Source organism: Panthera tigris, chromosome E2 (assembly GCF_018350195.1).
Source record: "Panthera tigris isolate Pti1 chromosome E2, P.tigris_Pti1_mat1.1, whole genome shotgun sequence".
Lineage (NCBI taxonomy): Eukaryota > Metazoa > Chordata > Mammalia > Carnivora > Felidae > Panthera > Panthera tigris.
Window position 1 is genome coordinate 38,202,684 of NC_056674.1, and position 24,818 is coordinate 38,227,501.

Sequence of the window (24,818 nt, forward strand, 5' to 3'; positions counted from 1 at the left end):
TCAGATGCTTAACCAACTGAGCCACCCAGGTGCCCCAGAAGTACCAGCCTTTAACAAAAAGTGGGTCACTTCTCTAGTTCCAGGGATACTAAAAGGATCTGGAATTCAAGATTTGTATATGAATGACTCGGAAGTTTACATGTCATCTTCTGGTTTTATTCCTTCTCAATTAGGGCCAGACATTAGTATAGCTGCAATGGAGAATTCAACTTCCTATGGAATTGAGATAGTCTTATAAACAAGATTTGGCCCTGGACTTCAAAATTTTATGCCTGCAGAATTTAGGACTTGAAAGTCTCTTTACATGCTGCCATGGAAGTTCACTGACTGTGTGATAATAGAAAAAAAATCTGTATCTATATCTACATATCTGTAGTCTTTCTCCCAAGTTCCTGGCACAGAGGTCCTAAAACCACTGTAACTTCTTATGTGATAAGAGCACTAGGAGCATCTTTTGTTCTAATGAAGTCACTCTGGAGGGCTCCTGGATGACTTCTGGATAGGGGTTGGTCTCCAAAAATATCAAACTATGATTAGAAGCTTAGAATCTTGGGGCACATTCATGGCTCAGGTTAAGCATCCAACTTTGGCTTAGATCATGATCTTATAGTTTGTGAGTTCAGGCCTTGCATCCGACTCTCCACTGATGGTGGAGAGCCTGCATGGGATTCTCTCTCTTCCCATATTCTCTGCCTGCCCCGCCTCCCCATTGTGCTTTTTCTTTCAAACAGAAAGAAGGAAAGAAAGAAAGAAAGAAAGAAAGAAAGAAAGAAAGAAAGAAAGAAAGAAAGAAAGAAAGAAAGAAAGAAGTTTAGAATCTTCAGTCTCACCTGCCATTTTCTAGAAGAGGGAGAGGGGCTATAAATGGAGTTAATAAGTGATCACATTTAAGTGATGAAGCCTCTATAAAATCCCAGTAGTCTGAGATTTGGAGAGCTTCCAGGTTAGTGAATCTATCCACCTATGAACAAGTGACATATCCAAACTCCACAGAGAAAGAAGCTCCTGTGTGCAGGTCCCTCCCAGAACTCACCTGATGTATCTTTTCATTTAGCTGTTCTTCAGTATCCTTTGTCATATCCTTTAATAATAAACTAGTAAATATAAATAAGTGTTTGCCTGAGTTCTGTGACCTGTTCTAGGAAATAATTGAATCTAAGGGGTAGAAGGCCATGGGAACCTCCTATTAATAGCCAAATCAGACAGAAATTGTGGGTAACTTGGGGACTCACTACTTGCTACTGAATCTGAAATGGGGGACAGTCTTATGGGACTGAGCCCTTAATCTATGGTATCTGGTGATATCTCCAGGTAGATAGCATTAGAACAGGGTGAAATTGTAGAGTACCCAACTGGTGTTTCAGAGAATTGCTTTGTGTGTGTGTGGGGGGGGACCTACAACAACACACATCTGGTATCAGTGTTCTAAGTGTGATAGTAACAGGAGAGTAAAGGAGAAACACAGTAAGGAAGGCTGTTTTTGTTTTGTTTTGTTTGTACCAATTCATTGGCTTTCACACTTAGCCTTTAATTGTTGATTACCCATCCTCAACCTATTGTTATCTTATTCAGTGTATCATTTTTTTAACATTTATTTATTTTCCTTTTTTTTAAAAAACTTAAAAAAAATTTTTTTTAACGTTTATTTATTTTTGAGACAGAGAGAGACAGAGCATGAACGGGGGAGGGTCAGAGAGAGAGAGGGAGACACAGAATCTGAAACAGGCTCCAGGTTCTGAGCTGTCAGCACAGAGCCTGACGCGGGGGTCAAACTCATAGACTGTGAGATCATGACCCGAGCTGAAGTTGGACGCTCAACCAACTGAGCCACCCAGGGGCCCCAGAGTGTATCATTTTTTATAAAAATGGCCATTCATTCCTATAGTCCTTATCTTTACTACTTTACTCCAACTTCTCCAACTGTCTGGGTAATTGTTCTTGTTAGTGCCTCCCACCTGCTGGTATCACATCTCAGTTCATCACAGGTGAAGTTTGAACAATGACTCCTCAACAGCAGGCTGGTGGCTGGGTTCCAAGCCATGAGATATGAATACAACTGATTTATAACACTTCTAGAAGGAGGTCTTAATCAACCTTTGCACAAGTGTCTGTTCTTTCTCTTCCCCTGCCACAATTACTAGTGTCACAGATGGTGAGTCTATAACATGGTATATCTCTGAAATATATTTTACAGTGTTGTGCAAACAAGATTTGGAGTTAGGACCTTAATCCACACCATATAGTTTATTACAGGGAGTTTTATAAACAGGGTAAGAGTCAACATGAATAGGGAGCCTTCACATGTGGAAAATAATTGAAAAGTAATATTTTGGTAAGACCAATTTAGTTAGGAGCAGTCTTTCTGAAATTGAGAGCAAGTGCCAATTAGCTGAAAATGAGTGATGAGTGATGTAAGAGGGAATTTTACAGAAAAAAAGGGCTGGTGACTAAAATCACTATCCAGTTTAAAAATTGTATCTATCTACTCTACCTGTCATCTATCATCTCTTGAATCCAGATGATACTGCCAATGGTGCACCTGTGCCTAATCTGTGCTCACCATTTCCCTGTAGAATTCTCGGCACCTGCTTCTAACAAGAGTTTTAATGTGCTCTTACAAAATTTCATGGCTGCAGAAGGCAAAATCCAACCCAAGAATACAAGCAAGTCAGGACTGTCAGGGCTTCAAGAGAATCGTCTTACACAAATCACTTCACAGTCATTCCCGTATGAGTAATACCTTTCCAAAACAAGAAATAAATGCAGTTTGTACTAGGGAGTGAAACTGAGTAGTATCACAAGGATTACCCAACCCGGTTACCATTATTGATGTTGCAGAATTGAAGTCATCAAGCTATAGCTACATTTTTCAAGGACTTATAAAAACCTTTTAACTCCTGTCATGGTTCAAGTAGTTGGCAGAGCCTGAACTTGACTTTGAGCTTCAGATTTGGAAAATCAAGGAATTCAAAGTAAATCTCAGCCAGCATCCCTTAGCCTCCTGTGGCTTTCCCCTCAGACTATAAATGGATCCTGTTTTTGAAAGCAAGCCCAGATTTCCTTAAAACATGTTCCAGTCTCTTGAAATTCACTAAGAGTATATTTCAAATGAGGGCTGTGCTTTTCTCTGCACCCTCTTTTTGGAGCATCCTCTTTGCAAGCATTCCAGTGCCCTTGTATGGTTCATGCCACTCTTGCTGAGTACATGTCATGCCCATCATTACACATTTCAACCAGACTCCCCAGATGAATTACAGCCTGACTTTCCATTGGCCATATGTCAAAAGCGAGCTATTCAGGGTCAGTTTCCTTGAAAAGATCTGCCAACTGGTCTACTGGCCTCCTTAACAGCAGTGGAATTACAGGAATCAAAAGAGAGGATGAAGGTCAATATCATGGGCTCCATTTCCTTTCAGGACACTGCTTTTCACATCTTTCAGAGAATCTTTCATACTTTCCATTCTAAATGGACACTAACTAGAGATAGATTTATAGCATTAATATACTAACCACTTCATTCATTAGTTTCAAAGACGCAATCATTCGAACAATCAATACGTGCCAGCCACGTTCTGTCATTACCATAAGTTTCTTTGGCTTTAGTGAAGTGAGATAATTACTTCCTTATAATGGACACCTACCTCTATGAATGCTACTAAAATGCCATTGCATCTGCCTTTTTGGGCAAATATATCGCATTCTTACCTCATATAAGAGTGCATTCACCCAAAAATGCCCTTTGATATTTTAGATGAATGGCTGTACACCGACATCTGTCTCATCTCAATAGATACATTTTTTTTTTCCTGAATGTGAGTTTAGGACTATACATTTATCTGTGTTAAATTTAATCACTTCAGCCTGTCAAGATATGATTTTTGTCACTTGGTATATTAACTATCCATTCCAACTTTGATAATGTAAAAAATCTGATCTGTGTTAGCAATCAAATCTTTCATCAAAATGTAGAATGAGAAAGATCTGAGAACAGAGTACTAGCCTATCTCTGGAAATGAGCTAACAAAGGCACTGGCGGACTAATAAGCATCCCTTCAATATTTGGATACACACCTAACATTTTTAAAACTTTATGTTGGTCTCTGATAAAAGATTATACTTCCTCACAACAATGCTATGAAAGAAACACCGTTGCACAAGGAAATTGAGGACTAAAGAAGAAAGTTACTTTCAGCAAGATCACATAACCTAAATATATTAAGAATGTATTTCTTTAGGCTTTTCTCCTCCTGTTCCTTGCTCCTGACCCTCCAGCCACATCTAACTGCTCACAGTCACTCTCTACTTCAGGAGTTTCAATAACTGTGCCTGGCACATATGTTGCTCCCATTTTCCCTGAAGTGCCTTTTCTCCATCACGTTTTTTTTGCCTGCCAAACTCCTTTCCTGCCTTCAACGTTGAATTCTAGTGTTTTTGTTCCATGCTTACGATAGGAGTAAAGCATACTGTTGTGAGGGTTAAGAGATGCAATGCAGGTAAATGCTGTAACTAAAATTTCACTAACACTCATCAGTTTCACAATATTTTATTTAATCCTACAACATTACTTGAGGCATATAGTGTTATCCATTTTATAGCTTTAAAAAAATACATGGTTTAAGGCCACATGAACAATAAGAGAGAGAGAACAATCTCTCTCCACAAGTAGGGATAGTGTATTAAGAGCTATGATACACCACTGATATACAAGCTAACACTCCACCACGGTTTACTAGGCTCTGTATCACCTGGCCATGACCTTCCTTTTTTCACTCACCTCAGGTCTGCCTTTCCCTTTGCTCTCAACACTATAGCCATTGGCTTCTTACAGTTCCTCAAATAAATCCATCTTGCTCCCATGTCAGGGCTCTTGCTCTTGCTACTTCCTCAGCCTGGTTGTTAGGATGCCTTCTTTACACATGTGTCTGTTCAATTATCAGCTTTCATGACCACTCAAGTTAAATTATTTCCTTAATTCCTAAGTAGCAATCTCATCACAACACTGTTTAATATCCTTCCTAGCAACCACAAATATCTCACTCATTTGTAGGTAAGCATTTTAAGACCTACTTCCTCTTCAAACACGCAAGGTTTATAAAGATAGGAGCTGTGTCAATTTTATTGACTACCATATCTCTGGGACATACACAGTACATAGTAGGTGTCTAATGCATTTTTGTTGAATGATCCAAGAATAGGGTATTAAAAGTGCATGTCGGTGAGCATTGAAATTTCACAGAGAGGAAGGGAAAGCTTTCTGGGGGAAGAAGCATGATTATTAAAAGTTAAAGTAGAAAGTCATTAATCCAAACCACAGGAGTGGATAATGTACCACAGGAGATTTCTAAACCATGGGAGAGTTTGCCACCTCTCCCTCCACCCCCCCTACCACCCCCCACCCCACCAGCATGGAATGTTTGGCTGTGTCTGGATACATTTTTTGATGTGTTCTACTCGGGAGGAGTGCTACTGGCATCTAGTGGGTAGAGGCCAGGGATGCTCCTAAATATCCTATTATAAACACACACCCGCAACAACACTGCATACTGACAGAAAAGAATTACTTGCCCCCAAATTTCAATAGTGCTGAGGCTGAGGAACCCTGGCATAGCCTGGTGAACATTTCTCAGCAACATTCTACCACCTCCCCAGTCTTCAATGGATACCTCTTCTTGGTCTGCACTCCCTGCTTCTTTGGTTTCCCTGTGTGGCTACATCCATCCTGGAACACACTGAAGTCTTCCATGGAATTTCTGAACTCCAAAGCTTCCTATCTTCCTTGAAGAAGCTGCCAAGGTCAGTCTTGCTCTGGCCTGAGATTTTACAGCTCAGACCTGGAGAGAGCTGATGTCTCTCTTACATTATCAAGGAAACAGGGCTACTTGAGTGAGGCACCCCAGGTACTCACTGAAGAGCACTAGAGAACACTGAGACCCATGATGTGAGGGTTCAAAAGTATAGGCTGAGAAATCACTTGGATTTTGCTGAAGCTGGGGCATAGAGTATAGTCTACTTCTTCTGTCTGCTCATGTCCTCCCTGGTGAGTTCAACAACCCTGAAAAATTAGAATTGGCTCGATTCGACCAACTCAGCAGTGGATGAGTACCAAGGGGCTTTTTTCCCTTTTTATTTGACTTGCAGGAAACTGACTTCAATGAGATTTTATAGTCTCTTGAAGCCTGGGGACTTCCCCCGCCCCAAACTTTTGTCTTATAAAACCCTGACAAAAGTATGAAACAAAAATTGATGAATTTCAACAAGTTTAAGTGTTTTCATTTACAGCAGCCTGTCAGGAGATGCTGGGCACATTTCATTTCTAATGATTTAATTCTAATTAGTATTTATAACTATAGTCTAATTTCAATAACACACTGTTAAATGAGTACAGAAATGTATTTATTGATTCACGCATAACAGCACAACATCATGCATTCAGATGTTGTTGAGATAACTAGATAGATACGTACCCACACATTTTCTACATTTTTTCACATTCTTTGATTATGATTCTTCTTTTTTTTAATGTTTCATACTGTGATAATGAGTCTTCTAAATTGCTATTTGTAATAAATTTAGGGTAAGATTATTCACTTTTCTTTGTATTTTTTTAGTTTATGCTCTGAGTGTGGGACCCTACAGAGAGCTACAAATTGAGAGAAACAAACATTTCAGAGAAAACAGACCTCCAGAGCTTTAGAAAGAGCAAAGAATTGACAATTTGAAGGACTTGAAGTATGCCAAATGGCCATCATAACTCACTCCACATTTCAAAAAGAAAAAAAAAAAACAAATCAAGATTTGAAGACTTTATAGAGTCTTTTGTTTGCTGAGAATGTTTTCATTCTGTGTTGGCTATAATTATTGTTAAAGATTCATTTTAAGAGCAACGTATCTCTTGTTGCAATTTATCATTTATTATGAGAAAGACAGTATGATGTCATCTCAGTTTTTCAATGATGACTGGCGGAATTACATGAGCTATTCAACATAAGGAGGCTTGTTGGTGGCAGAGCGAAGGACCCTAGAGTGTAAACACCTTTGCAAGCCATTTTACTCTATCCCCCTCCTTTTTCTTTATTAATGTTTTAAAATGTTTATTTATTTTTAAGAGAGAGAATACGAATAGGGGAGGGACAGAGAAAGGGGGAGACAAAGAATTCGAAGCAGGCTCCAGGATCTGAGCTGTCAGCACAGAGCCCCAGGCAGGGCTTGAACCCACAAACCGAGAGATCATGACTTGACCTGAGGTCTGATGCTTAACTTACCGAGCCACCCAGGAGCCCCTGCTCTAACCCAATTTTAAACATCATATGGTAGGGATAATTAACAATTAGAAGCTCAAAGCAAAACCATGATATCATTCTTTAGGACAGTTTCTTGGAGAGGCTAACTTTGTACAGAATCTGAGGATGTCAGAATTGGAAGGCTCTCAGAGATCTCCTATTTACAACACTCATTTCCTTAATTAGAAGATTATGTCTGGTATAGAGAACACAAAGATGTTCTTTTTCCATCTCAAATTACTGGAATGGTATCGTGCCTTTTAAATTATGGGGGGATCAAATTATTATGTACAGTGAGCAAAAATGAAATCTACATGATTTCAACAATGGATTCTACTTATTCATGAATAATGTATGGATCTTCTAATCCAAGGTTCATTTCCTCTCAGTACTTTCAATATAAAAGTGTTTGTCCCATTTGTGGTTTATTTCTGGGCTAGAATTTACCTACAGTCTTATTATTATCATTTCAAAGTGTGAAACTACTCTAATGTCAATGTAAGAGATTTTATTTAATTCTGTTTAAATAAACAATCAAACAGTTTGACAGCTTATAAAGAGACATTTATATACCGTATATAGCCATTGCTGAGGAAAAGGAAGCACACTCACTTTCTCCGTATTTTTGTTTCCCCCCCAAGGCAGCTTGGTGTAAAGACCACGGTTTTGGAATGTGGCAGGACTGAGTATGTTAAATGACACTCCAGTATTCTTCCTGTTCCACGAACACACCACACTTGTCCCCTACTCACAGTCTTTGCACTTGATAATGGTGACAATGGCTCAATTGGTATTTGGTATGTTCTTCCCTACAACTTTTGCGGTCTTGACTCTTTTGCAGATGTTCTGCTTAAATATTCCTTCTTCATGGAGGTCTTATCAGATCATCCTCTTTAAAGGAGGCTGCTCACATACTTTCAGTCTATCCTGTAAATTCTGACACCCTCCATAACAAAATTGGACACATACTGGAAAATATTAGGTTACAAGACGCATAAGCTTTGGAAAAACGCATAAACTGCATCAGTAATTTTTCTGTGACATAAAGGCATTAATGCCGCTTCTAGTCATGCCTACTTGCTTTTCTAAAGTGGCCTAAGTGCTTAAATAATCTGCCTCATTATGTGAAACACCTGAAAGTTCTTTTCATTTCATGTGAAAAAAAAGGAAGTTTAATACAACTAATAGGAAGTCATTTTATGCAGCACCTGAACACTGAAGGGGGATCTAACAGACTAATGGGCACCACATTAATCCATGATATTACACAAGTAAAAGGAAGTGGTGCATTTGCTATTTATGCTTGAAATCTGTGCGTAAACAATTCGAGGTGAGTGCAGGTGATTGATGAATAAAACATCACTGATCAAGCTGGCTGCAACTACATTTTGGCTTAATCCTGCTGGTTTAATTTGGTTTGGTGGTTCCCCCCCTTCTTCTGATGTTGTTTTCACCTGGGGTGGATAAATATATATTATGCATGTGGAAAAAAGAGCAACATAAATTTAAATACCTGGAACAGGTGACAAGAAATACTCAGCTGCTTTCAGACACTACACTTCTGTTAAGGAGAAATAAAAATAACTTCCCAATCCCAACCCAGGGACAAAAGTGTCTTTGACTCTTTAAGACACAGGTTCCTCTGAAAAGTTTAAGTCAATAAATGGGTGCATTTCCTCCTTACTCATTCTCGTGATGCTTAGAAAAATTACATGTGCGGTATTTTACAACACATACAAGACTTCACAAAACATTCTTCTTGGGAAAATAATCTTGAGTAATAATTCATGTAAAGTTTTAATGTCAGTGTAAAGTTTTAATGCCCAATGGCACTGACAGCTGAGCAAACTATCAAGTTAGTCATAAAACTCATTCTGTCTGTCATGGTACAATAGGTTTTTTTTCCCCTTGCATGATTAATAATTTGCATCTAAATGTAATATGTCTCTTGTTATGTCCAAGTCCTTCCTTATGTTGATATCCAAAGCTGGTTCCGTGTTATAGGGGGAAAATGCAAACCAAAGCAAGAAAGTAAAAAAAAGACAAAGGATCCTTCTCTGCTTCAAGTTCTTTTTGTGCACCCTCACATTTAATTTGGTAATAAGTAAATACCAGTGCCATTTCCCCTCATTTTAGAATAAAAGTGCTTAAGTAACTTAAAAATTGGAAAAAAAACCCTAATAATTTGCAGATCTATCTCTTGTCTGTTCTACTGTTACCCAAAGGAATAGTATGCTTCCATAAACCCACAACTTAGTAAAATAATCTGGAAGCACAAATGCAAGTTGATTTAATGTAACAGCAAAAATAAAATCAACATTATTCTTTTACTTAATATATCATAGCCAATACCAATAGAAAAAATATGGATTCACAAATTTAAAAACCTATATAAAGAAATTCTTATACGAGCTTAACTTTAGCCTAACTGCTTATTACATGTGAAATGTGATCTTTATCTGCTGTGCAAAGCCCCTAGCATTAGCGGTCATTACTTCTGTTTCTTCGATTGTACTTAAGTAGTACTTTTCCCCTTAACTATTCACTCAGTTTTATGCCCTATTTTTTACTTAATCTTAAAAACATACCAGTTTTCTTTCTCTTAAGGTGTTAGATATTTTAATATTAAAACTGTGTTCAAATGGGAGCAAACACAATGCTAAATATCTTATAAAATTAAATGAATTTTAATAAGTGCCCTTAGTAGAATATTACACAATTCTAACAATTATGTTTCCACAGGTTTGTAAAGACTTGAAAAAATGCTTATATATTATACTCTGCATATTATAGATCTCAATATAATAAAATAATGATTATATAAATATATATACACACACACACACAATTCTATATTAAGAGACAAAGAGAGGGAGAGAAAGAAAGAGAGACCAACAGAGAGAGAGACAGTGACAGAAAGACAGAAAATACTTTAGATAAAATAAAAAGAAATCACCAAAAATTTTTGTGCTTGACATTTTGGAGCAATTATTACTTTTAAAAAAATTAATTTTTTTTTTTTTTTAATTATTGAGAAACAGAAAGAGACAGAGCATGAGCACGGGAAGGGCAGAGGGAAAGAGAGACACAGAATCTGAAGCAGGCTCCGGGCTCTGAGCTGTCAGCACAGAGCCCAATGCGGGCTGTGAACCCATGAACACTGAGATCATGACCTGAGCAGAAGTCAGATGGTTAACTGACTGAGCCACCCAGGCGCCCCTGTTTACTTATTTTTGAGAGAGAGAGAGAGCACGAGTGGGGGTGGGGCAGAGAGAGAGGGAGACACAGAATCTGAAGCAGGCTCTGGGCTCTGAGCTGTCAGCACAGAGCCCAATGTGGGCCGTGAACCCATGAACACTGAGATCATGATCTGAGCTGAAATCAGACGCTTAACCAACTAAGCCACCCAGGCGCCCCAAGGAGTGATTATTACTTTAATAATAAAAGCCACTACAATTCAAATTTTGTAAATTTTAAATTTGTATGTAATATGGACTAGATATATTTTTAGGAGATAAAGGCATAGCTGTTTTTGTTACTCTGATATTTTTCACAATGCTAATTACATATAACAGCTTAAATAGTGTTTCTAATAATAAATTAAAATATTTTCAGTAAAATTAATAATTTTAGTTTTTTATAAATTAACGATAGGTCTTATAACGGGATAGGTCTTATAACGATTCTCATTTTGCACATTCAACATCTAAAAACTGAAAGGCTAAGCAACTTTCACAAAGTCAGACACCTGTTATGTCCCACCCGCCTTCCAAACAAGGCAGTCTCATTCCAGAATCCATGCTTTAAACCCTCCTCAAGATTGCCTCCCCAAACACACTTGATTCTACATCCTATCGCTTACTGGTTGCAAGTGGTTGTTTGGGATAGTGTATTAAATATTCTAAAGCCCTCGCATAGGGATGTTTTGGGTTGAGTTGTTTCTTCCCAAAAGATACATTAAAACCCTAATCCCTGGTATTTATGTATGTGATTTTATTTGGAAATAGAGTTTTTGCAGTGTCAAGATGAGGGCATACTGGACAAGTGTGGGCCCTAAATCCAATGACTGGTCTTCGTGTAAGAAAAGAGACTTACAGACACAGGAAAGACAGCGGGAAGAAGGTCATATGATGACAGACACAGAGGCTGGAGCATTGCAACTACATGACACAGCATACCAAGAAATGTTGGCAAAAAGCAGAAGCTAAAGCCCAAAGCCTTCAGAGGAAGTATGCCCTGGTGACACCTTGATTTCAGACTGCCAGCCTCCAGAATTTCTGTTGTTTTCAGCTGCCCAAATCTGTGGCAATTTGGTAGGACAGCCTGAAGAAACTAACACGAGAGATTACTGATCTGATAACAGTATCAGACATGTGCATACTAGGTAGGAAAGTGGTGGCAAAAACTATGCCAAGTATTTTTTGACAGGAGTTCAGAAAGGATTTGGCAGTTTTGAGAAATTCATTTGACATGCGAATTATAGGCAACAAATTGGTCGTGCTGCTTGAATGGAAGGTCCCATCTCTCACCTAAAAATGTAAGTATTTTGTAAAATTAAAACAAGTTATCTTGGGTTATATCATTAGACACGATGCAGAGGTAAATGACTAAAGGTTAAGTTGACTGTAGTAGGGTCAAGATGAAGCAAGAGAAAAATAAGAAAGAGATACCCAAGGAAGATTTTTGCATTAAAAAAAAAAGAAGAAGACTAGAGGGAGGTCTGAGAAAACAGTAGAGGGATTGAGAATTAGGAGAATCATTGAAAGTTTTGGCAGTATCTCAGATTTGGCAAAAGAAGCTTTATCTTAGGATGGACACTAAGAAACACTGAAATGAGATGTACACCTGATAACTGATCTTAACATATATTTCTAGAGTCAGGTTACAAATACACAATCCACTCTGGAGTCCAAGCTACAGAGAGAGAGAAAAAAAAATGGGTCTTTTTTTCAAAAATGAGGCATGGAGTGTCTGTGCAACGAGTGACCTAAAATGTTGCTTGAAGCATGGGGCGCCTGGCTGGCTCAGTCGGTTAAACGTCCAACTCTTGATCTCAGCTCAGGTCATGAGCCCCAAGGAGGGCTGTGGGCTGACACTGCAGAGCCTGCTTGGGATAATCTTTCTTCCTCTCTCTCTCTGCCCCTCTTCTGCTCATGTGCTTGCTCTCTCTCTCAAAATAAATAAACTTAAAAAAATATTGCTGAAAGCAGAAAAGACAAACATAGACATGTGTGTACTGATAGTTTTGTTGCTGGATGTTCCTGGCAGTGGTTGGCAGAGACTTCACTGTCTGTAACTACATCATATAAATTCTACTGATGGTGTTGGATATTTTGAGTGGCCTAAAACCACAGGTTATAAATAAATAAATGAATATATATATATATATATATATATATATATATATATTCATTTAAATATATACATATTATTTTATTTTAGAGAGAGCATGTGAGTGGGAGAGGGGTAGAGGGAGGGAGGGAGGGAGGGGAGGGAGGAACAGAGAGAGAGGGGAAGAGAAAGAGAGAGAGAAAGGGAGGGAGGGAGAGGGGGAGAGAGAGAGAGAGAGAGAGACAGACAGACAGACAGAATGAATGAATCTCAAGCATGCTCCAAGCTCAGCATGAGCCCAAAGGAGAACTCAATCCCACAACCCCAGGAACATGACCTGAGCTGAAAACAAGAGTTGGACGCTCAAGTGGCTGAACCACCCAGGCACCCCTCTATGTATTTTATATCACTCTCAGCAATAATCTGGAAGCATCTTGATGGATTTTTATAATCTTTAGAATAGCTACTGCATTAGTTTTCTATTGCTAATGTAACAAATTGCTAGAAACTCAGAGGCTTAAAACAGCACAAATTTATGATCTTACAGTTGGGAAGGTCAGAAATGTGACACGGGACTCAGTGGGCTAAACTCAAGATGTCTGCAGGGCTGTATTCCTTTCTGGAGGTTCTAGAAGAGTCTCTGCTTCTCTGCTTATTACCTTCTAGAGGCTTCCTACCTTCCTTGGCCCCCTGCCCTTGTCTTCCATGTTGAAAACCAGAAAAATTGCATCTTTCTTACTCTTCTGTGGTGACATCACTCTGTGACCAAAGCTGGGACAAGTTTCTGGTTTAAGGATTCATGTGAGTACACCGTATATATTATGATAATCCATAGCAATCTTCCCAATTCACATTCTCTAACTTCAGTGACATCTGTAAATTACTGATGCCACATAAAATGGCATAGCCAGAGGTTCTAGAGATTAGGTCAGAAGTGTCTTTTATAGGCCATTATTCTGCCTACCACAGTTGATAAAATATGACTCAATGTTTGGGATACCATTCATATTTTCACCATTCAATATTCTGATTACACAAAAATTAATCAATAACATGGTTACTCATTAATTTATAATCTTACTCCTTGTTTGGATTTTTCAGATATCACGGTCTGCTTATAAATTTCTTATCACTAAGTGACATATTTGACTGACTGGAGATACTTAAATACATCTTGTTAATGCCTTTAATTTAGGTGATGAACAAGACAAGTTTACTTTATTCTGACTGTGGCATCCCATTTATGGGCTACCCAACCACTTGGAGTAATAAATTCAGGTCAAGTGCTTGCTTTCCTGTATACATGTGCACATGTTTTTCTCCCTATTTTGAAAGCCCTTCTTGAACTTCTCATGCCTCCATCTACTTCAACTTCAGAATAGACCTACATCAAGTAAAGAAACTGAATTAGGAATTCAGTATCTACTTACAGAGAAAAGTGCAGGTCAGATGGCTTCACCGGTGGGGTCTTCCAAAAACATCTAAAAAATAAACAATAAGAGCCTTTCACTTAATCTTTTAGCTAATAACATTTCTCTACTCACTCATTGAGGCTAGTATTACCCTGATAGCAAATTCAGACAAAGCCACCACAACTAAATTGCAAACTGATATTTCTAATGACACAGATGAAAAAATCTTTACTACATATTGTACAAATAATAACAAATGTTGGTAAGGACATAGAGAGGGGAACCTTCACACATTGCTATTGAGAATGGAAAATGGTTTAGACCCTTGGAAGAAGAGTTTGGCATTTTCTTCAAAATGAAGAAATAAATAACCAAATAAGTAACCAAAAGAAATAAAAACACAAGTCCACACAAAGACTTGTATGCAAGTATTCATAGCAGTATCATTCGTAAGAGTCAAAACATGTCCACAAACTAGAGACTAGATAGACAAAATGTGGTATATTCATACAACAGAATATTATTTGCCTGCTCAAATCAATAAATGGCTGATACATTCTACAAATGAATTAACTTCAAGAACACGGTAAGTGAAAAAGTCAGACAGTAAAAGAACATATACTGTATGATTTAGTTTATAAATAAATATACAGAGAGCACATCAGGGGTTAGCTGGGTTTGGAGAAATGAATGGATATAGACTGTAAAGAGGCATGGAAAACTTGTGGGATAATATAAATATTTAAACTTCAATGAATAATACACTTCCAACAAATGAATTTCTTTTTTTTTTTAATTTTTTTAATGTTTATTTATTTTTGACAGAGAGAGAGAGAGACAGAGAGAGAGAGCGCGCGCATGAGCGGGGAGGGGCAGAGAGAGAGAGAGAGACACAGAATCCTAAGCAGGCTGGAGGCTCTGAGCTGTCAGCACAGAGCCTGACTCGGGGCTCGAACTCACAGACCGTGAGATCATGGCCTGAGCTGAAGTCGGACACTCAACTGACTGAGCCAGCCAGGCGCCCCTAACAAATGAATTTCATGGTACTTATGTTATACCTCAGAAGAGAAGCTAGGAATATTCTTCCTCTAAATAAAAATGCATTGTGCATGAAACACATTCACACCAACACATTTTCAGCATGTCTTTTCATGACAATTATTTCTTGGAACATTTTTTTTAAGCCAGATAGATTAAAAATAGAAGAATGGATACATGTCCCCCATCTTGGTATCGGCTTCTTTGTCTTTTTGTTTAATGTTTTCCTGGGTCATCTGCTCAGTATTTCCTTGCCTACCTTCAATGATGGGGATACACATGCTTAGAAATGTGACTCACTTTAATAAAATGGTTTTACCAGGAGAAGCAGGTGACAGTCAGATGGTAATGGATGTGTACACTTTCTGATCACAGCATCTCACACTCTTTCCTATTAGGAAGTGGTTCTACACTAAATGTACCAGATCTGATGATCTGAAAACACGTGCCTCTCAGGTTGCCATTACGTATAAATCTCATGTTTATCGGTGTAGTGGAAAAGCTATGGGTATTTTGAAACACAGGTCCAAATCTTGATGGCACCACAGTTATCTGATGCATTTTGGTCAAGGTGTTTAACCTGCCTGAGATTCAGTTAATATATTTGCCAGTGAAGATAATTCTGACTCCAGAGATGGTGGCACAAGATGAAGTAATTATGTCCAGCGCCTGTCGTACAGTAGGAGCTCAATAAGTTGTTATGTGCTTTCAGTTTTTGTTGCTTTCCCCCATATATATATAGTGTTATATATGATTATATATATAGCTTTATATATAAATATAGTTATATAGATACATAGTTATATATAGTTATATATGTGACTCTATATAATTTAATATATAGTTATATGTATACATAGTTATAGACAAGTATTTCATGGAATATGCTTCAAAAACATTGATTTAATAGCAACAGGTATACTTAATGCCATGCTTACAGTCAGTATTATATTTAGCAGATGAACACACTGAATGATGCTAATATTGTCCACTTTGACATAGGTTAAATAATAAACACATCTAATGAATTTATGAATATGCCATGATGGATTATTAACTTTGTAAAATCATCAAGTTATTTTTTTGTATACCCATGTTAACTGATAGCATAAATACGTGGCTACTTTATACGTTAAGTAAACCAGTCTTAGAATGCACACAGTTCATCCTGTGCATAAAATGCCAAACAAAGTATCATACTCGTATCTACTGGATAAGCCTTGAGCACTTCTTGGCTGGGCACTGATTATTTCAGCCTCTGTGTCGTTCCTTGTCCTAGTTTATTTAGATGTGTTAATAAATTTTATTTCATTATAATCAAATTATGTTTGATTATATGTTTCATTATTTGAGAATAATCTATTGCTACAATTATCATTTTTTCACTTATAGGTGGCTATTTCAATTAATCTATCAGTTCTAAGGTTTGCAAGGGTATTTAAAGATACAAAGTACACTTATAAGCTAAGTAAAAAGCAAGTTTAAAAATTATACATATATGTAATTAAAGATTACTACAGAAGTTGAATATGTAAATAATCAAGGGTAACATTTAAAACATTACCTAAATGCTAATAGAGCTTATTATTTATTGATTCATTTATTTATTTGTTTAGTTGTTGTATTAGTCAACTTTGCTGGAGTAATGGAGGTCTTTAAAAAAATCTTATTGTGTAATAATAGATATTTATTTCATACTTTTTTTTTTTATTTTGTCTCAAATGGACTTGGGCCAAAGAAGCCATCCCTGTTTTAGGTATGGCTAAGCAAAGAGTAGGTATGGACGAATTGGAATAAACACAGAATGATTTTCAAGGTCATGTTCACATTTCATTGGCCAAAGCATGTTCTGATGGGTGGGGCCACAGTGCCTTCCATTAGGAGATATGAAAGGCCATTGCAGGGAGAGGGAATGAATAATGCTTTTATCAGAATCAGGAGTGAAAAAGTGGAAGCAATACTGTAATCTACTATGTTTACTATTATTTTTATTTTTCAATTGCATTTAGCAAACATTTTTATTGTTCTTACAATATGCTTTTCACTGTTCTAAGTTTCAAATATATTAGCTTACTTAGCCTTCCTAACAGTCTTATGAGGGGAGTGCTGTTAATTATCTGTGGTTTCCAGATAAGAAAATTCTGACACAGTGAGGTTTAGTCAAGTTTCCCAAGGTTAATAAGTTTGTAAGTGACTGAGCATCGACTCTAGCCTAGGTACACTGACTCTAGGATCTATGCCTTTCAGGCTCTCCTAGAGATAGTGCACTATAGCAGTAACATGGGACTGCTCTTTTCTTCTTCATAATGTTCTCAAGTTTGAGAATTCTCCACAAAGTTTTTTATTTCTTTATTGTTCTAAAATAAATGAAACAAAAGAGTCTGTGAGAACACACAACCTGTTAAGATCTCTTATTTCTTGTGAAAGGACTCAGGAGAAAGGACTTCACATTTCTGGAATCATGTGATTCAATCTTGGGCTTGCCTCACACCATCACTCCTCCCCGCCACGACCCTGCAGTTTACAAGGTGGTTTTCCCTTTTCCCTTGTCTGGCCAGTGTGGAAAGTGACAAAGCTCTGATTCTCATTGTCCTGAACTGAGTCATTTAACGTAACTACCTAACATCAAAACTGATAGATGGATAATTATCCTGTCACAAGCCATGCACTTACAAAGAGTTAAGGTGAATGCACTAACTATGAATATGTCACCTCTCTGGCAGACACAGTGCATGCCTAAGTCAATAACGGGGGACTTCTGTGGTGTGTAACAGGTCACATTGTGTATTCTAATCTGTATTATTCTTGTGGCTGTTGTGGGAACAATTTGTTATTATGTATCGTTTTCTCCCTTTTTTTTCCAGAAATATTACAACTTCACTTTTATTGCCCTGATTTTTATTTCCTGGAGATGGAGGACTATGCAATCTAAATTAAAGTCATTTCTCAGTGATATGTTGCTTTATTTTCTTTATAGTACTAATGACAAGTCAAGTATGATTATTTGCAAGTAATGTCTTGGTCAAATAAGAGTGATTTGATCCAAGTGCTTCCTACTAGAATGTTAGTATTTCAGAGAACAATTTGGGGGTTGTCAGAGGGAAGGAGAGGATGGGCAAAATGGGTGAAGGGGAGTGAGATATACAGTCTTCCAGTTATAAAATGAGTAAGTCACAGGATGAAAGGTACAGAATAGAGAATACAGTCAGTGATATTGTAATAGTGTTCATTGTATGGTGACAGATGGTAGCTAAACTTGGCTGAGCACAGCATAACATATAGACTTGGATCGCTGTGTTACCTGAAACTATTGTAACACTCTGAGTCAACTACACATCAAGTAAAGAAAAAGAAAACTGTATTTACCTACCTCTGGGGCGTGCTTTACCCAGTTTAATAATCCCTTTGAGAAGGTAGATAAGTCATCACTACTCTGTATCTATTTCCTTATCTGTGAATAGGCAAGCATATTTGTTCTTCTCATGGATTTTTATAATGGTATAATGTATCTGCAAGCATATTGTGAATAATTAAGGATAAGAAATTACTGCCAAACAGATACTAATAACAAAATAACAATTATTTAATTTTTGTATCCCACTATATGATAAAAATGAAACACTGGATCAATGTCCTGACACAGATATACATATATCAACTGCATTCAACAGTCCTCTTAACACTCATAAGCTTCTAAAAGTGGAATCCTTTGGGAACTGCTTTGTCCATAATGTTCTTGGGCAGACACTGTGATAGAAATAATTCCAAATTATACATGTTCATTTCAGTGGTTGACTTTGCACTCAAATCATATCGCCAATTTCAGGTTTACTTAGGACAATGAATTAAAATTCAACAGGATGGATAACTCAGTCATTGCTCACTCTACCAACCAATTTTCTTAGAATTTGATTATGCTTGAAATAAATGTATTGAAATAGTAGTCAAGAATCTGGTTGAGGCTGTGTATAAAAGACATTTATATTATAATGAAGGTTCATTTTCTTCTAGAGACCATAGCATACTAAAATGCTGGGTGGCATTAAAATATTGTTATTAACTACAACTCAGACTTGGATTCACTATTACATCATATATGAACAATCAGAAGAGGATTGGAGGACAAATGTTGGCACTGAGCTTAATGAGCACATGGAATAGTATATTTGAACTTGAACCACACGGGTGGGCAGACATTAATCTTTTCAAGTTATCAAACTTCTGAGTTCTCTCTCTTTTTTTTCTTCATTTATAGCAAGATTCTGGGGAGGTTTAAAAAAATTTTTTTTTTGTTTATTTTTGAGAGAGAGAGAGAGAGAGCAAGCGCATGAGTAGGGGAGGAGCAGAGAGGAGGGAGACACAGAGCAGAGCAGGCTCCAGGCTCTGAGCTGTCAGCACAGAGCCCGACACAGGGCTCTAACCCACAAACTGTGAGATCATGACCTCAGCCGAAGTTGGACGCTCAACTGACCGAGCCACCCAGGCACCTCTAAAGATCCTGGAGAATTTTAAAAAGAGCTTAGCAGGGTGCCTGGGTGGTCCAGTTGGTTAAGCATTCATTCAACTCTTGATTTTGGCTCAGGTCATGATCTCATGGTTGGTGATATGGAGCCCCACATAGGGCCTCTGCACTGACAGGGTGGAGCCTGCTAGGGATTGACTCATTCCCTCTCTCTCTCTCTCTCTCTCTGTCTCTCTCCCCTCTCCCCCACTTTCTTTCTGCCCCTCCCCTGCTCTGTCTCACACACACCCTCTCTCAAAATAAACTTAAAAAAAAAAGAGCTTAGCAAATTGAAGTCTATGTGAACTGTTCTTTTCCTTTTATGAACCAGAGAACCATTAACAATTTTAAAAGAGCACTTCTCTGATTTTAATCCTCAACCTTCTACCTGGTGTTTACTTTCCAGTTTGAGGGTTTGATCACGTAAAAATATCCTTGCTCCTTTCATAGAGTTAAGGATGTCCATTGATACTTAACTAATGAGAGAATACATAACTAATTATAACTTCCAATTATCAAGCCCCTAACACGTGTCATGGACAGGGCACGAGAGGCCCTGTAAATATTATTTCAGCCTTTTAAACATATTCTTTCAAAAAAGATCTTTATTTACCTGTTTATCAAATGAACTTAATGATACTTATGTTAAAAGATTATCTGGATTTTCCAAGGTTATACAGTCATTAGAAATTAAAGAATTGGGGTTGATCTCCCACACTCTTTATAACTTTACAACTTTCCCTAAGAAAATTGGCATTTCTTGCTGTCCATACTTAACACTCATGTCTTGTGGTACCCCGTTCAGTTTACCATAGGAATTTGTATATATTTAAAAACAATTTTCCCAATGTATTTCCAACAAGAAGAGAGGATTGTGTTTCCTTTTAAAAGAAAGTAACTATAATTCACAATGAATCCCTTGAGTGAAGACTGTAGAACAAATACTCATTGGAAATGAAAGGGAAAAGAATATGTCTACAATGTATGAGCCCGCATTTAGTGGTCCCTGTTAAGTATCAGATTGGGGAAATAAAAAGCATGGCAAGGCTCCTGAAGACCAGAGACATAAGACAAGGATGCTTATCAACAGGAAAACATGTTAAATACCAGAACGGAAAGATTTTCAGGAGACAAAAGCAGTTGAAACGACAAGAGAAAGATTATGACGGCAAATTCGAGGCATCAAGTGCCACATACTGCCTGCAATACTGTGGCTGGGAAACCCTTCTTCTCTCGACCGAACAGCGAGCGCTTCGGAGCCTGAGGCCAACTGAACTTCAGACAATGAAAGAAGGCAAGTCGTCTTCCTTAAAAGATGAAATAAATAATTCACCCTCAGGATTCACAGGAAAGAGATGACCTGGCAAAACTGAGTGGATTTATATTTAGAATTTATGTCTCTCAAGGGCTAGAGGTGATAATGAAAAAAAAAAAAAAACCACAACACACAATTTATGTAAATATTCTTTGTATACTGTCACAAAGATTTGGAAGATTTCAGGCCAATACAAGTAATTTTTAATGTTTTCATTAAACATTTCAAGCATCAACCGAGGGACTTGTTATAAGTCAGACATAAAGTTACCTGATGCAGATTTCAAAAGATGTGCAGTCACTATACATCTACATGCTATTCAAGACATTTGGAGTGTGACTCTCATTTTGAAGGATGTTTACTAGACACCTGTCCTGCTTCTGATTGTCTTTTATCCAGTAGTTCACAAACATATCATAGAAATCTTTAGATTTAACCTGTGTTAACTACATTGTGATGTTGCCTAATGCTGCTTAATATGCATCAATGATTTCCTTATAGTTTTGACAGAAACCTCAGGAGGCCTATGGCTTGTATGGGACGGGGCCTGTTCTGGATTCTCTAACTGCTCCTACACATCTTACTGTCTATTGCCACCCCTTAATAGCCTTATGCCGTCCTTCACAATTTCTAAAAGTAATGAATTCCTGGGGCACCTGGATGGCTCAGTCAGTTAGGCACGGACTCTTGGTTTAGGCTCAGGTCATGATCTTGAGGTTCATGAATTCAAGCCCCACATCAGGTTCTGTGCTGATGCTGTGGAGCCTGCTTGGGATTCTCTGTCTCTGTCTCTCTCTTTTTCTCTCTCAAAAATAAATAAATCAACATTTTTAAAAAAATAAAATAAAAATACATTTCTTTACTGTTGTTCTTTCCTTTTCTAGACTACCCATATCCTCATTTCTACCCACAAAGTACGAGGCGTTCTTCTACATGCAGGTCAAGTGTTACCTTTTTTGGTGACACTTTTCGGGGCTTTTCGCACCTCCCACACCTGAGTATTGTCCCTCCTATTCTAATGGGAACTATGCGTCTCTCTAGTGTGGTGATGATGATTATTTTGTTCTTGCTTCTTTGCTTGACTCCATTTCCCATTACACAGTGAAGTTATTGAAGGCACAGTCTGTATTTTATGAAGTATTAAGCTCTAGGCCCTTTGGAACACATCCTAATAGATGTATAGTGTTTGTTGGCTCATGCTCTGTCCAAACTCCATTATTCCACAAATGAAGAAATTAAGGCCTAAGAGGGTGAAAAGACTTGCCCAGGGTTACACAGATGGGTTATTATACCTAATCGCTGTTAAACAGAAAGTTCTAAAAGACAACACACAGGTCTGTATTAAGATAAATTATTTGTACAGGTGCAAGACATGTAAAGAATTTGAAATATCAGTGGCTTCTATGTGGAATAGAAACATTATCATCATTTGTAAAGCAGCAACAAAATCACTGGGAAGCAACCAGTTCTTTCTCATCCAAAACTCCCATAAGTATGAAAACAAACATAAAAACACCTGTTCTGTGGTCACTGCTTCTAGACTGTCTTCTTAAATTGAAATGCATTTTTCCCAGTGAGCTCACTAGGAGATCACAAAATAAATTCAGCTTAAAAGTGCTACAAAATAGTCGACTTTATGGAAACACAGGGATGAGCTGTGTTCCTTTTGACACAATAAAACCACTACCGTGGAATAAAATAAATTCAGTGAAATAAATCAGAAAAATAGGTTAGTTTGTCCTACAAAAGCAATAGTTTGTTTATAAAAAAAAAAAAGAGGATGTATCATTGCTTTAATTCGGCCTTGCTCATCTTTAATGTTTATGATGTCTATGTATGTTTTCAGAAGTAGTGGATTTATCTCTGATTCATGTGTTTCCTCCTTACAGACCACTCAATAAATTGGAGGGTCACTGAATAGTTAAGTTTTCAGGGGCTGATATCACCGAACACTGGGGTGAAGCTCCTGGAAAGTACAAGAGAGATGGGAACAGAAATTAGGCTGACTCCTTTGCTCTCTACAAAGAAATTTAAGGATATGTGGAAGGGAACACATCTCTCTTGTCAAAAAACAAGATAACAATGTGCAGAGAACACAGGTTAGATACTTCTGCAGCTAAAAGTTTCCTGAATACCGTGACTGAGAAGTAGATTAAAACACTGCATTGCAAACAGGAGGAGAGGAGCCCTCCCAGCGTCCATTTGGACTGGGACAAACATCTGAGACACAGTCCTGTCAATGCCCTTGACAGTGATTTCCCCAGGACGGAAGGGTCAGGTTTGTACACTTGCACCCCAATCCGTCTATATTTTATTTCCATGCACACAGAGTGCCGCTACTTTCCTAGTTTTCATGTGCAATGGTTGTCTTACTCCATCATCAGAATATTTGTATCAAGTAAATGTGACGTTCACCATTTGACAAACAGAAGCAAGCTTAGAGAAGAGATGACTCCCACAGAAAGTCTTTCAAGAAAGGCTTTCAAGAAAAGGCTTTCAAGAAAGCCACAGAAGCTTTCTTACCTTTAATCTGATTTATACAACATATAATGGACTTTGGAGACAGAAAGACAGTGGCTTGACTACAGGTTTAGCTACTGGGTCACTGTGTGACCAGAGGCAAGTAACTTTACTTCTTTGAGCCTGAGTTTATTCTCTGAGAAGTGAAAACATTAATATAACCAAATTGTTGTAAGGATCAAGTAAAATAAAATCTGGAAACAAAACCCTACTTTAAAGTAGGTAAGACTTAGTAAATTTAAATTTCTTTTCTATTCTAGCTAACCACCAGCTAAAGATGTTTGTTTATCTTCAAGGCACTGGAAAATAGAGTGTCACATTCACAAAGTTTATAAAAACTTAAGAATTCTTTATCAGGGACGTACTTTGAAATTTTAAACCTAGATTTCCCCATGGTGAACACCTTTATGTTAAAAAATATTCAAAATAAATACACTAGTATACTTGGCATCTATTTTCTCTGAAGAAAAAAAAAACTATCAAATGTTAATAGACATCTCCCCAAATGTTGGAACATCTACCAAGCATGGGCATACATACCTGGCTCTATGTGGTAGAATTAGATCTCAAAGGGGAATGTGCTTTGCAAATACTTGACAGAAAATGTGCAGATATAAAATACTTACAGTACACATATCTTTATGCTGGTTAATTCAAAATGTCATAAAAGTAAATTTAAAGAAGCAGGTAAATTAATTCATTTGCAGCCCAAAGCCAACTTTCAATCTTGTTTTCCCTGGATATTTCTATCTGAAAACCCTCTGAGATTTCCAGCAGCAGAAAGTCTATTAATTTTCCATGCACTTGTTGATGCAAAAGCTATCAGGATTATGGGTTGAATATTTCTAGTGTAGGGAAAGTATGGGATGCAATTAATCTCTGTGAACTAAAATATACCTCTTTTTATTAATCTTTTATTGTAAATGAGCAAAGTAATTGAACCAGTACCACACTGTCAGAATGAATGCAATGCCGGTGGGATATGCCTGAGAGAGCACATACTGATTGAGTATTAAATATCTAACGGCAATAATTTATGGTTCATTACCTCTTTTGGAGTTTCTTAGTTGCATAAGGCTTGAATTCTAAATAGTCAGACTTTTAGTAGAAAACGGCTTACAGATGCTGAAGGCAGCAAGTGCACAACTCACAGACAATCTCCCTCATTTGGGATGTTTCATACTTCATGGAACCAAACTCTATGGGTATTTCCAAGCAGGGCTCGTTGTTTCAAAGAAAGAAAGCTGCCATCTCATCCCAAAATGCCCTCTTGCATACCCTGCATGGTGTATTCATGAAAGTGCCAGGTGACACAGACGCAGATCCGTGAGCAGGATTATAATGGAAGCAGAGATCCTGCAACTTCCTTCATATTATGTAAATCCATTTCCAGCTATCTGGTGGTTGAGACACCTCAGTTC

The 24,818-nt window shown here is 37.6% G+C and overlaps 1 protein-coding gene across 1 annotated transcript in view; it reads right to left on the bottom strand.

Annotated features, from left to right (window-relative positions):
- Positions 1–24,818, bottom strand: part of CDH8 (cadherin 8) — a 518,426-nt gene that overhangs the window by 450,141 nt on the left and 43,467 nt on the right. The window contains exon 2 of the mRNA XM_042970108.1: positions 14,042–14,092. The gene's annotated coding sequence lies outside the window, so the exon portion shown is untranslated. The remainder of the gene's footprint in view (positions 1–14,041; positions 14,093–24,818) is intronic.